The sequence below is a fragment of the Thunnus maccoyii genome, chromosome 9 (assembly GCF_910596095.1).
Source record: "Thunnus maccoyii chromosome 9, fThuMac1.1, whole genome shotgun sequence".
NCBI classification, from domain to species: Eukaryota; Metazoa; Chordata; class Actinopteri; order Scombriformes; family Scombridae; genus Thunnus; species Thunnus maccoyii.
Window position 1 is genome coordinate 27724275 of NC_056541.1, and position 12686 is coordinate 27736960.

Genomic DNA, 12686 nt, shown 5'->3' on the forward strand with positions numbered 1-12686 from the left:
ACAGTGATGGTAATGTGGTTGTATACTGTGCCCTGTGTCTTGGTATTGACTCAGGTATTGGAGATTAAGGGCTGGGTTATGGTTGATCACAACCAGTTTGTATGATGTTTTGTCCGACCACTGGCATTGTGGTCTGGCAATAAAGAGCTCTCTTTATATTGTTCAAACTGCAGATAAAAAGTCATTCATTGGCTACAAGTTGAATCACAATCGAATGACATCAATAGGTGACACAGAGAGACATTTATTGATAAAACAACTTGCATATTATCAGTTTAAAGAAAGGTGCTACAAACCTTGATCTCTCACTACCGACCAACTGATCCGGCTTCCACTTATATGGAGCGGAGTGTTGAAATGCTAAGGAGGATGAATCATGAAAAAACTAACACCTCTCTGTTCGACACCCTCAGTTTTCACACTTTGCTGTTCCATGAGATGAAAGTATCACAAAATCCTCACAGTTTGCTATCTGGCATGAGCACGGAGATGTTGCTCTCTTTCAGGTCCTACAGTTCTGGATGGTGAATAGACAAAGGATCTTGAGGCAGATGAAAATGTCAATAGCACCTACAGCCAAGACTTATCATATACTGGTTTCTCCAGAAGGTTATAAATAATATAGACCATTAGCACTACCCAGGACTTGTGTCACTTTATGATATGATAAATGAATAGAAAATGAATAGAAAAATGAAGAGAAAATGAATAGAAAGATGAAATGACTGGGTATAAATGCAATATTATCAGACACACACAGCCCGTCTTTATACGATTATAATACATGGCCTGAAATGAAAAATTAAGCAAATATATTTCTGTGGGTTTTTAAAATGCATTACTTTGGCTTATTTCTGCATGTTTTTGTAAAAAACCTCTTCTTCTTTACATCATAAAGGGATCCAAATAATGGGAGGAAGGCTATTAAGGATTATGGCTTTCTGATGGAGAATAATTACATTTATTCATTCAGTCCTGATGTATTACAGGATGCTTCTCCTGCTGCCTGCATAACAAACAAACAAAAAAACAGTAGATGTTATACATTAACATCACTTAAAGCCTCCTCAAAGTCACTGAGAAGCTACACTATTACACTAGTAGTTTCTCACTACTTTCGACATGACTTCTGTGTCGTGCTACTGTCTCCTTGTAGCTACAAAGCTCCACTGGAAGTTTTGTATTCTGCAATATATTGGCAAAGTTAGATTTTAGGAATACACAGTGAGTCCTCCAAATTAAACGACAGAATATGATGTTTGTTATTGCCCCCCAGAATGACACATAAAAGCAGTTAGAGTTAGGAAAAGTGCAATTAACTTCGAGTTACATAAGGTAAGACAAATTGTGTTAAAATTACTACCTTGTTAAAGTTAAGGGACCTTTGTTGTTATGAAGATTAATCACTTGGTTAAAAATCCCCTTCAGACTGTTTTTATGTAAGAACTGTGAAGCAATTTACATCTATTAATCATTTTTTTTATTGTGAATGAGTTAATGGGTTGTAACGTAACATAAAAAATCAGACCTTCCCTGACTTTTTCAGTTGCCTGCAACAGCCTGTGGACTGATTTCTACTGTGTATGAAGGACTCAGGCCAGTTTTTCTGCGAAAATCCAAAGGATGTGACGTTTTTGCATGCTCTCAAGTACCTTGCCTCTCTCCCACTAATGCCAATGAACAACTGGCATCTACCACAACAAAAACAGTGCCAACAAGAAACACCCTGCAGATATTAGCTCTCCAGCTACTGAGACAGCTAGCTGCCTCTGTCGACCACTACACATTTCACAACTAAGCACCGCACACACACACGGCTAAAATAAAATAATTTCCTCAACAAAGGAGCAGAAAACAAGCTCCAGAGCAATAGCAGAACATAGTTATCCCTTTTTATTTTTCTGTTGGTAGTCCAAAAGTGGTAATAAGCACACATTTCACAACAAAGCCACAGCATTTTGCTCCTTGGCCACAGCTTGCTGAGCCTACCGGTGTTTGAACACGGTCGGTAAACAAAGTTGGTGATTTGCGGGTCGAGTCAGGTGGCTGATTAACACATATTTTTGTGGGTTGGGCGGTGCGGATTGGCTCTCACCGGCCAGCGGCCACAGCGCAGCAGGAGCCTCTGTGTTTTTGCTCTGTATGTTTGTTTGTGTGTGACTGTGTGCATGTATGGTAGGGGGGTGGCAGACTGACTGGGAGTGAAAGATGCTTTGCAGAAACATGGTGAAAAACACAACGTTACAGATCTTTTATGTTATTATGAGAAGTGTGAGCAAAGGAGAAGACATCACCTGCAAAAGACTTGTGCTGTGGCTTGTGCCGAGCACACACACAAGGGCGGTCAACAGGATGCTGACTGCAGCTCACTTAACGGCCACTGGTGTCACTAATGAGAGGAAATTTCTGAAAGTTACACATAGAACCTTTAAGTCAAACTGAAATGAAACGGCACAATGAAATTACACGAGAGTCACAGACATTAGCTGTCCTGCTAAAGTCTCCTTCTTATCTAACTTGCAAACGAGAACACACATATTGTCAACACAACACGCATATTGTCCTGCACCTAGCTTGTTGAACAAGCCACCAAACAAACATTCACAGGGGTAAAGTGCACCACTAACATCAGTTTGCAGGCTAGTTTACTTATTAGCTGTGTAGCTGCAGCGCATTAAACATACCTGCAAATGTCAGTTTTGTCCTGTTAGATGCTGATTTGGTCATTACTCTTCAAGATCCCCAGTATTTTTTACTTCAATGAGGGATGATTAAATGTGATTTCAACTGGAACATAAACATGAACATTTGAATAATAATTTGTTTCTGATATGCTTTTTCCACAACAAAAAGTTAGGAATTCTTAAAATTAGGACAACAATCTGAATTTATGAAGATTTCTGAATATTGTTCATTTTCTTTTTATTTTTCCTCACATCACACTTGTGTAAGTTGCATATTGGACCATGATTGGCTTAAAAACTAGTGCTGATGTCACTTATCATGCACGTACCCACCTTCAACTCTGATTTAAGGTGAGCACAGAGAAACTCTTCCCCCTTCAGATGAACTTGAAAACAGCCTTCTAGCATCCAAGTCTGCACATACATCATTCTACACAGTGAAGCTTAAACAAACAAGAGAAATAATAATAGGAAAAACACATTTTTGAGTGGAGGGGGACTTTAAGGTTAAGGAATGATCGTGGTCATGGTTTAAAGAAACCAACCTGACTGTTGGTACTAAAGGTGAAACAAACAATGGTCCCCCATGGCTAAGTTCAACATTTTGTTGATGCATAAATAACATTTTCCAAAGGCCCAGTATTTCATGGATAAATATAGGCTATGCATCATGTTTAACATGGACTTGTAATTGGTTGATGGGATTCGAGAGTATTTTTCTGCATTTATGTTATTTTTATGACTTATACCACCATATGACACCAATAAACCAACTGTGTTTCTCATAGTTGCTAACTTTGATCAAAATGTAGTATGTCAACTGAAAGTTGAGGCCATCAGGAAATAAAATTTTAAAAAATGTCTTTGGAAATCCAGAAGCTAAACAAAAACATATTACAACTTGAGTCTTATTTTTGTAAATGTGGCCATGCTTCCTAAGATCTTGGAATGTGCTGATAATGCTAAAACGTCCAGGGGGGCAAAGAACAGGCTCACGGCCTTCATATCAAGGTGATTTTATGGAAATCACCCTGATGAAGGCCCTATGCTGAAACACATTGATGAAATACATAAGATTCTTCCAGTTAGTAAGCCAGTGTTGCCAAGTAGTTTTCTTTTCACATCTGGTCCTTTGTTACCTTAGTGCTGTGTGCTGCACACTCTTCCTTGGATAATACAGTTTCTGTATCTTGGGCACCAGTTAATGCCCTTAAGGGTGATACTAAAAGAAACTCATGTAATGACCAAAATAGACAGAGATCCTCTCTGTAACATCAAAGTTTGAGATATGTTGTGTACAAGGGGAAATTTTGGCCTGAGGGTTGTAATAGAAGAAAGGTCTAGAGGTTTGGTTGCTCCTCTGATGACGTTCAGTATCAGTATCATTTCTTGCTCATAGATAGAAATAGTTTATCCTTTGGGGAGCTTGAAAGAAGTCATGAATTTCATGGCAATCTGCACATCAGATTTTTTTTTCTTGTTTACCAGTGGGACTTTTCATCTGATGTTGGTGATGATGGAAAAGTCAAGGGGCCAAAAAGTTAGGATTCATCATCTGGCTACCATTAGGAGGAGATTTAATGGATATGTAGACATCAATTGTCAAGATAGATTGCCTGACTGATTCAACAAGCAACATTGCTATCTTTAGTCCCTGCAGATAGGTGGAAATAGATAAATGAATAATTAGGTAGTGTTTGTTCTTATGTTGACACTGAAGAACAGTTTGTCAGCAAATGCTGTCCGGGTATAAAAAAGCTTGCAAAAGCTATTATTTATATTGTTGACACTCACGTTGACACTATTGTCAAGAAGTGTGGGATTCAGACACTTGTTGTGGGTTGATGTTGTGAATATGAGTGGTCAACTTCCGACACTTCACATTATAACAAATCTAAATCTGTACACAGCACTGAGCAGGTGAAGAGTTTTGTTCTAAAATGAGGCATTCTCAACATGAAAAAGTGACACCTACTCTCACAAGATATTCAGAGCACAAGAGATAATGGAGAGACTTCAGGTGTAATAAAAGGATATGCAGTAAAATGTTTTGCAAATGAACATGTCAGTTCAATTTCCAGAGAACAGCTCCCTCAGTAGCTTTGGCCCTCTTGTCTGCATCCATAGTGCTGACGCCAATGCACATTAACATCTTAGTCATTTTGCAAGATGACTTAGTGCTACTCAACTAAGAGACCAGCTGTAATCACAATCACTGTAAGCCTTCATTAAATGATGAGGCCAGAAAAATAATAAAATAACAGCATAATTAGCGGTTATGACAATCCAATAGCAGCAACAGCTGACAGAGCACAAATGTCAAAATGCAAAACAGGATCATGTATTAAACAGAAACAGTGGTGCTGAATCCCTTTTGGGTCCATGTATGTTTGTTGAAATAATTCATTTTATTTCCTGATTTGTTAAGGGATAACAGCAGCAGCAAGATATGCAAATCCCTCTTCCAATTGTCCTATTCATTTCCCAAGCATGATTGTATTCAACTCACACATGAATGTTCTGCTGAAGTCCTGAAGTCTAATAAGAAAACATGATTGAGGTTCCCAGGTAACGGTGGCATAAGTGACCGAGGGAAAGATTTTCTGTCACCAATTCCATACTCTAATCACCGCTGGATGCTGCATTTCAATACATCAGCTATCAGGTACTGTTGATAGAGAATTTCAAAGGGTGTGTGCCCAGTCTAGTGACGGATTAAGTTTAATTTCATGAAATAAAAATGTAAATGCACTAGATCTCTGTATGTTTTCAGGAACACAGTTGATGTGTATTCAGGCAACTGGCTCATACTGGCAACTGGCAAATTTCACTTTTTTTCCACATTAGAATTGAAAAAATTGGAAATGAAATTAAAATTCTTCAAAATCTGTGTTTCATTGAAATATGGCAGAGTGGATCCTATTGAGAGCCTGAGGCACGAGTGGTGCAAGCCAACTCTGTCTCCAAAAAGTACGTTCATATGCAAAATTGTTTTTCCTGATGTATTTTGGAGGAAACCTGGGGTCTAGGGTTCAAGTCCTGTTTATTACAAAAAGAGTTACATAAACAATTGTTTCAGTTCAATATTGAAAAAGCCGTCCTGTCTTGTGTCACCATTGACTTTTTCAGTATTCAACCAAGATACCAGTCCTTCTCTAACTTTTTAACCATAAAAATGTCAATCATGCTTAAGTGGCCTGCAGTGACTATTGTAGGGAAATAAATGAAATTCATTGCCAATGCCTGGCACTTTTGCCTTATAGCAGATACATTTCACGGTTTCTACATACCAAATTCTAGGTGGCTCTAACGCCATTTGTGACCGCCATGTTCTATTAGTATAAACTGCTGTGAAATGAGAAGCAGCTGTCAAGGTGAGGTTAGCTGCAACAGTACAGTAATAATGGTGGAAACCAACAAGCAAATAAAGAATAAACAATATTTAAGAACAAAATGAACAACAGCTTTATTTTTGTATACTATCCATCCATTTTCTGCTGGTAGTTAGGCAGGTAGGATATGTCAATGTGTTCCAGATGTGCGCCAGGGTCTCCTTCCAGTTGGACGTGTCCAGAGGAATGCCTCGACCAGGAAGCAGTCTGAACCATCTCAACTGGCTCAATCTTAGGAGCAACGGTTCTAATCCCAGCTCCTTATTCTGAGCTCATAGACCATGTGAAGGAAACTCATTTCAGGCACTTGCTTTTTTCCCCCAAAGGTTCACAAGGTTCAATTTATTCATCCATACATTAACATACTTTATATATTTTTTAATTTGTTTATAGTGCAATAGGAGGGAGGAGGGAGAACTAGACTCAAACAAACTGAAACAAAATTTAAAAAAAGCAAAACAGCACCAATAATAACAACATCAAAAAGAAAAAAAAGCATGTAGTAAGCATGCGTGTAGGTAGGTGTGTATATGTGTGTTTGTGTGGATGGGTGGAGGGAGAGCAAAAGGGGGGACGGGGGGCAGTATTAACCAAAGGAAGAAAGACAGAGAACAAAATAACATAGCTAAAATGCTCTGGGAGGGCATCTCTGATTGGGCTCCAAGGACAAAGAGCCACCATGGTGGATCCGTTGTGGGTCAGGTCAGGACAGCTGGGTCAGGGCAGAATTTCGGCAGAATTTTATTTTTATTTTTGTTTGTTTGCTTGTTTTATCCTTTTTTTATTCTCAATGTCTAGCTCTTTGTTCCTTCTCCTCTTCCTTGCTTTTTTTGCGCTCGCCTGCTTAGCTTTGTAAATGAGCAGAGTGTTAATGGATGAGGTGTTGAGGGATAATATGTGAGACAGTTTGGCAGTGAAATGTTGAGTGTATGAGGTGTATATGACTGCATGTATATGTATGGGTAAGTCTGAGCATGGAGATGTGGCTGGTTTAGTGGCATTTGCTGACAGGCAAAATCAAAATTAAGATTGAGATTTGTGATAAATGGAGTCCAAGTTTTCAAAAAGTGTGACATTTGCTTTCTTAGACAGGCAGTTATTTTTTTCCATTGATACATGTTCTGTGAGGAGATTTAACCAATGATTGATGTTTATTGTTTGTTTGGTTTTCCAGTTTGTAAGGATGACTTTCTTGGTGATAGCTAGGGCAGAGTTTAGGAAATGAGTGTGTTTTTGAAGCAATTGTGATGTTTGATGTTTGAGTCAATGAAGGGTAAATCAGAGATTTGTATGTTGTTGCATTCTGCTTGCTCTAATTTAATCCAAGATATATGAGCTAGGTTAGAGTGGAGCCATTTATCGATATACTGTTATTAGTTTGCTAGATAGTAATGAAGAAAATTGGGTGCATCTTGTTTATTTTTTTCCAGTAGAGGTGTGATATGACTAGAACCATTAGTCTGTAGGTTATTCAGAATCATTGAAAAGAGTTAATTGATGTGAGGAAAACCTTTCACCTTGATGGTTGCTATTCATCTGGTTAGACGGATGGGAAGATTAGACCATCGCTTTAGATCATTGCTGATTTTTTCTAATAGTGGGGAGAAATTGAGCTGAGTTAACTCTGACAGCCTGGCGGAGATGTTAATACCCAGATATCTGACATTAGCAAAGGTGAAAGAATGGTGTGTGTCTTGGGTTGCAGGATTCCATGAGTTCACTGAGATTTGGATTTGTTTATGGTGTAGTCTGAGATTTGTGAAAAGTTGTTAATGAGAATGATTGCTTCCTGCAATGAGTTTTGTGGATCTTGAAGATAGAGTATGATATAATCAGCATATAAATTAATTTTGTGCTCTACGTTTGTGACGTAATATCCTTTTATTTTATGATTTTGTCAGATGGCACAAGCAGGGGGTTCAATGAAAATGGCAAAAAGGTCGGCATCCCTGTCTCGTGTCCCTTGACAGTGTGAACCTTTGTGATGTGATCCCATTAGTGGTGACAGTAGCTGTGGGGGTATTATATAGTGTTCTTATCCAGTGAATACAGTGAAAATAGTAAAAAGGAAAATACCAATTACTTTATCAAATGCTTTCTCTGCATCTAGTGAAACTATAATTGTCTTTGCCTTGTTGTGTTGTGAAATGTTGATTAAATTTAAGAGTCTTCTGATGTTGTTCGTGGAATGTCGTCCCTTGATGAAGCCGGTTTGGTCATTATGGATTAAGGATGGGAGTATTGTTTCTAAACGAGATACCAGTGCCTTGGAGATGATTTTTATGTCTGTGTTGACTAACGATATTGGATGGTAACTAGAGGGAAGAGTTGGGTCCTTGTCCGGTTTTAATAAGATTTTTATAGCAGCAGTGTTCATCTGGGAGGGACTGACCTATGTTTTTAATTTCGGCTACCATCTTAAAGAAAAGTGGGCTCAGCATCTGCCAGAAGTGTTTAAGGAAGTCAGCAGGGAATCCATCTGGTCTGGGTGCTTTATTGTTAGGCATTTGTTTAAGAGCATTGTATAGTTCAGAAAGTGTTAATGGAGCATCTAAAATGTCTGCTTGATCTGTGGATATCTGTGCTAATAGCAGATGTTCTAGATATGAGTGAATTATTGGTGGATTGGGATTATTTTCAGGGGAATATAGATCACTATAAAAGGTTCATGGAAAGTATCATTTATGGATTAAGGATGTTGCCGATTGTTTTATTGTTTGTTTGTTTGTATTGAGTGATTTCTCTTTAATGCATTGAAGTAGATTTGCTAGAAATTTGCTTGATTTGTTATTTTGTTTGTACAGTAGTTTTTTCTGATCTCAGGAGAAATTCAGTTTTTTTTTCAGTATATTATTTAGTTGAAATCTGAGGGTTTATAATTCATTCCACATGTGCTCTGTGGGGTTGTTTACATAGTTATCTGTTAATTCTTTTATTTTGTTTTCTAAGTTACTAAGTTGCTCTTGTTTTTTCCTATGAGAGGAGTATGAAATAATTTCCCTCCTAGTTAAGGCGGTAAGCCTTAACTCTTTCCCATAGTAGTGTTGGAGAAGTATTTGGAGAGTCATTCATTTCCAAAAAGGAGGCCCACTCTTCCCTGATTAAGCTGTCAAACTGAGGATCTTTAAGTAGTGAAGTATTAAAGCACCATGTAGGGCGGGATGTAACGGATGATTCATTTCAGGCACTTGCATCCGTGATCTCATTCTTTTCATCACCACCTAAAACTCATGATAGGTGAGTGGTAAATCAAGAGTTTTGTCGTCTGGCTTAGCTCCCTCTTCATCATGACAGTCTGATTAAACGCCTGCATTACCAACCTGCCTGCCAATCTCATGTTCTATGTTAGCCACATTTTTAAGCGAGACAACGAGGTACTTGAACTCATTCACTTGAAACATTTGGTCCCAATGTACAGGAGGCAATCCACCATTTTCCTGCACTGTACCACAGCCTCAGACCTGGAGGTGCTGATTCAGACATTTAAATTACTATATCAAATGCTTTTGCCATTTCTTTTTTCGAAATCCAACGGTAACCTGGCAGACACTGGTAACCTCAGCCTCAGGCTAGATGCTGCAGGGTGGTTAGCTCATCAAGATGAGTGATGTGTGATGAAGTGTTGAGACACTGGGGCATACTGTAGCTTTAAAATGGAAAGAAATATTACTCTGGGCTGTAAAGACAACACCACAGAGCTCCACAGCTATGGCATTCATAGCAACATTTTTAGTGATGTGTGCAGCACAACACAGTGCACAATATTTATTACCTTTGCGTTTACCTCCACTGTCAACTTTCTGTTGCAGAAAGAGCAGAGATGATGACACACAAAAAAATTTAACTATTAAGCCGCACATGTACACATGTATGCTCTTAAATATAACATTAGCAGAAGTTAAAAAAAAGGGGAGCAGCTTTCACTCATCTCACCATAAGCCTCAGCTCTCCTCTGTGTACAGCAATGTTTAAGCTTAAGCACACTACATAAGCGACTGCAAACATGCAGCACACACTGTGCAGAAATTATCAAATGTGCATAAGAAAACATTTGCAGACAGCGCTTGAGGATTCTCTGAATATAGCTGTAAGTTGTAGTAGTAAGCAGAGCTGTGAGAACAGATTAAGAGCCATACTTGCCAGAATTTAGTCCCACCCTGGAGACCCTGTGTGAACAAATGTCTCCGAGGCGTGTGAGTTTTTGATTTGTATACTGCCGCTCCCCTCCCCAACCTCCTTGCTGTCCTCAAGGAGAATTGAGTGGAAGAGTGGTGCAGGAGAGCATGGAGAGTCAGGATGCAGAGAGCTGAAGGATTTATTGCTGAGTGCAGATCACTTGCTCCATCTGACTATGAGAGAAAATAGATCACATACAGAATAAATACTAGCAGTGGTAATATGCTGTGAATTCAAGCTCTTTTGATACAGTTCATCAAGTTTAGGTATCAGGGTATCAGGGTTTCCTGTAGCCGAATCAGTTAAATTACATCTTGAATACAGCAGAAATGCTACCCAAGTTTTACTACAGCTTTACTGCTACATACTCTATTAGTCATACAATGTGTTGCATGCCAGCTGCTGCGTATGATGCAAGATTTCTCTGTCTAGATTCAGTTTCCCATCTGTTGTATCGTCTACTCCTTGTGGCCACTGAACACCTGCACCAGAGAGGTTGGCGGTTAACTGCTTTCTGTTAGGAGTTGTTGAAGGAGGGGAGAGGGTTACTCGTGTCCTTTTCCCATGCAGATTTTCTCAGCTGGTCAGAGAATTCAAACTTGGATTTTGCCAGCTCCATTAAAAATAGCAGAGATATTATATCTCTTAGAGCAGCAGTCCTTGTTACAAATGATGAAAAATTCATCATCCTTTTGTGAAAAAGAATGATGAGTGATTAATTCAGTTAAATGATTTTTACCTAAAGGAATAGTTCAACATCAGGGGAATTGAGCTTATTGGCTTTCTTGCCGATAATGACAAGACTGATACCACTCACATGTCTGTATGATAAATATCAAGCTACAACCACAAGACTGTTAGCTTAGTAGAGGTTTAAATAACAAATCGTTTCACTGATTAATTCAGTTCAGTTCAAAGATTCGTAGTCCCTGTGTAGTTTGTTCACTTTATTTCTAAACGTGATTGCATCACTTTTTATATGCACTTCAGTACATACTTCAGTAGTGTGCACAGTAACATGTTACTGTGCATACACTGATTCTGACTTTCTTCAGTTCAGTCGGTTGCTGGTTCAGGTTGTTACATTCAGTTCAGTATAAAACTAGGCCTAAGCGCTGTTTATAAGGTTAACAGCTCAGCAGGCAACTACTTGTTATCATGTGATTATAGTTTCTGGTTTTTGCAGTTAGTTTACTCAGTATAGTTAGCTCAGTTTAAAGATTCAGCGTTTAAGATTCATTCATACATGTACTGAACCTCTATAGCTTAGTTTAACACAAAGCCTGAAAACAGGGGGAAACTAGCCACAGTTCAATTATCAACACATTATGTGTAATCTGTACAAAAACTGCAGTGTAAAAAGTGACAAGTTGTATGTATGTATAAATGACAAATTTAGAGAATTCATACTCAGGGCTTCAAGTAAGAATTATTTTCATTACTGAATAATCTCCCGAAGATTTTCTCAAATTGTGTGGTCTATAAAATGTCAGAAAATTGTGAAAAATGGCCATTGTACTTTGAAGGATGCTTAAACAACATACCAGAGAGAGAATAAAACAAGAGTGACCACAAACAAGGCATTGTCCAACCGAGAAGAGCTGCAAACCACATAGAAAAAAAAACTAAAAAACATCCAGTCCTCTGGTGCACCTGTACTGATAGTTAGGTAAAGTAATGTCTCCTTTCTGTATTCAATGGTGGTTGTTATGTTGTGGGAATGTCATTGTTGAACCATGAGGTTGGCTCGACTTCAGTTGAACTTTATTAGCATAAATTCACACAATTAGACAAGCTACTGCCACCGGTGAGGAAACCAACTGAATGAGCACTTATCATACTGTGCATACAAGCGCATGATTGGACAAGCATTAACTGTCAATTTACAACTGAAAGCCCCGCATGGCAGTCTGCGGAAGCGTGGGAAAATGGTGATAAAACGTTTGTTTAAACATATTTCAGCATTGGTTTGAATTTTATGAAACATAAATGAGGCAGGTGAGCTTGACCAGACAATGAAGATAACAGGAACAGTTACTTTACTACTACAGTTACTTATTACATCATTGTTTGGCCACCAACAAGGATGCTTTGACTCTCATGTTCTGTGTGAAGCATTTATAACAGGGATGACCAAAGTCAGAGCAAACGCACACTAATTTTTAAAGCACCATTTACATTTACCAAGACAAAAATAAAAAATACATAGGTGGGAATGCATTTGCATTTTGATTTTTTTTTTTTTTTTATGAAAATGTAATTGTGTGCTCACCTGGACTTCTCACAGGGAAGTGGCTTTTATTCAAAAGGTCATCTCTGCAGTAGCACGACCCTCCACCCACACCTCTCTCCAAGGGGCCTTGCCTCGGGCTTTATCTGGGCTGCCAGCCCCGCTCTGCACACACTTACTGTACTGTACAAACAAGCACGAGCG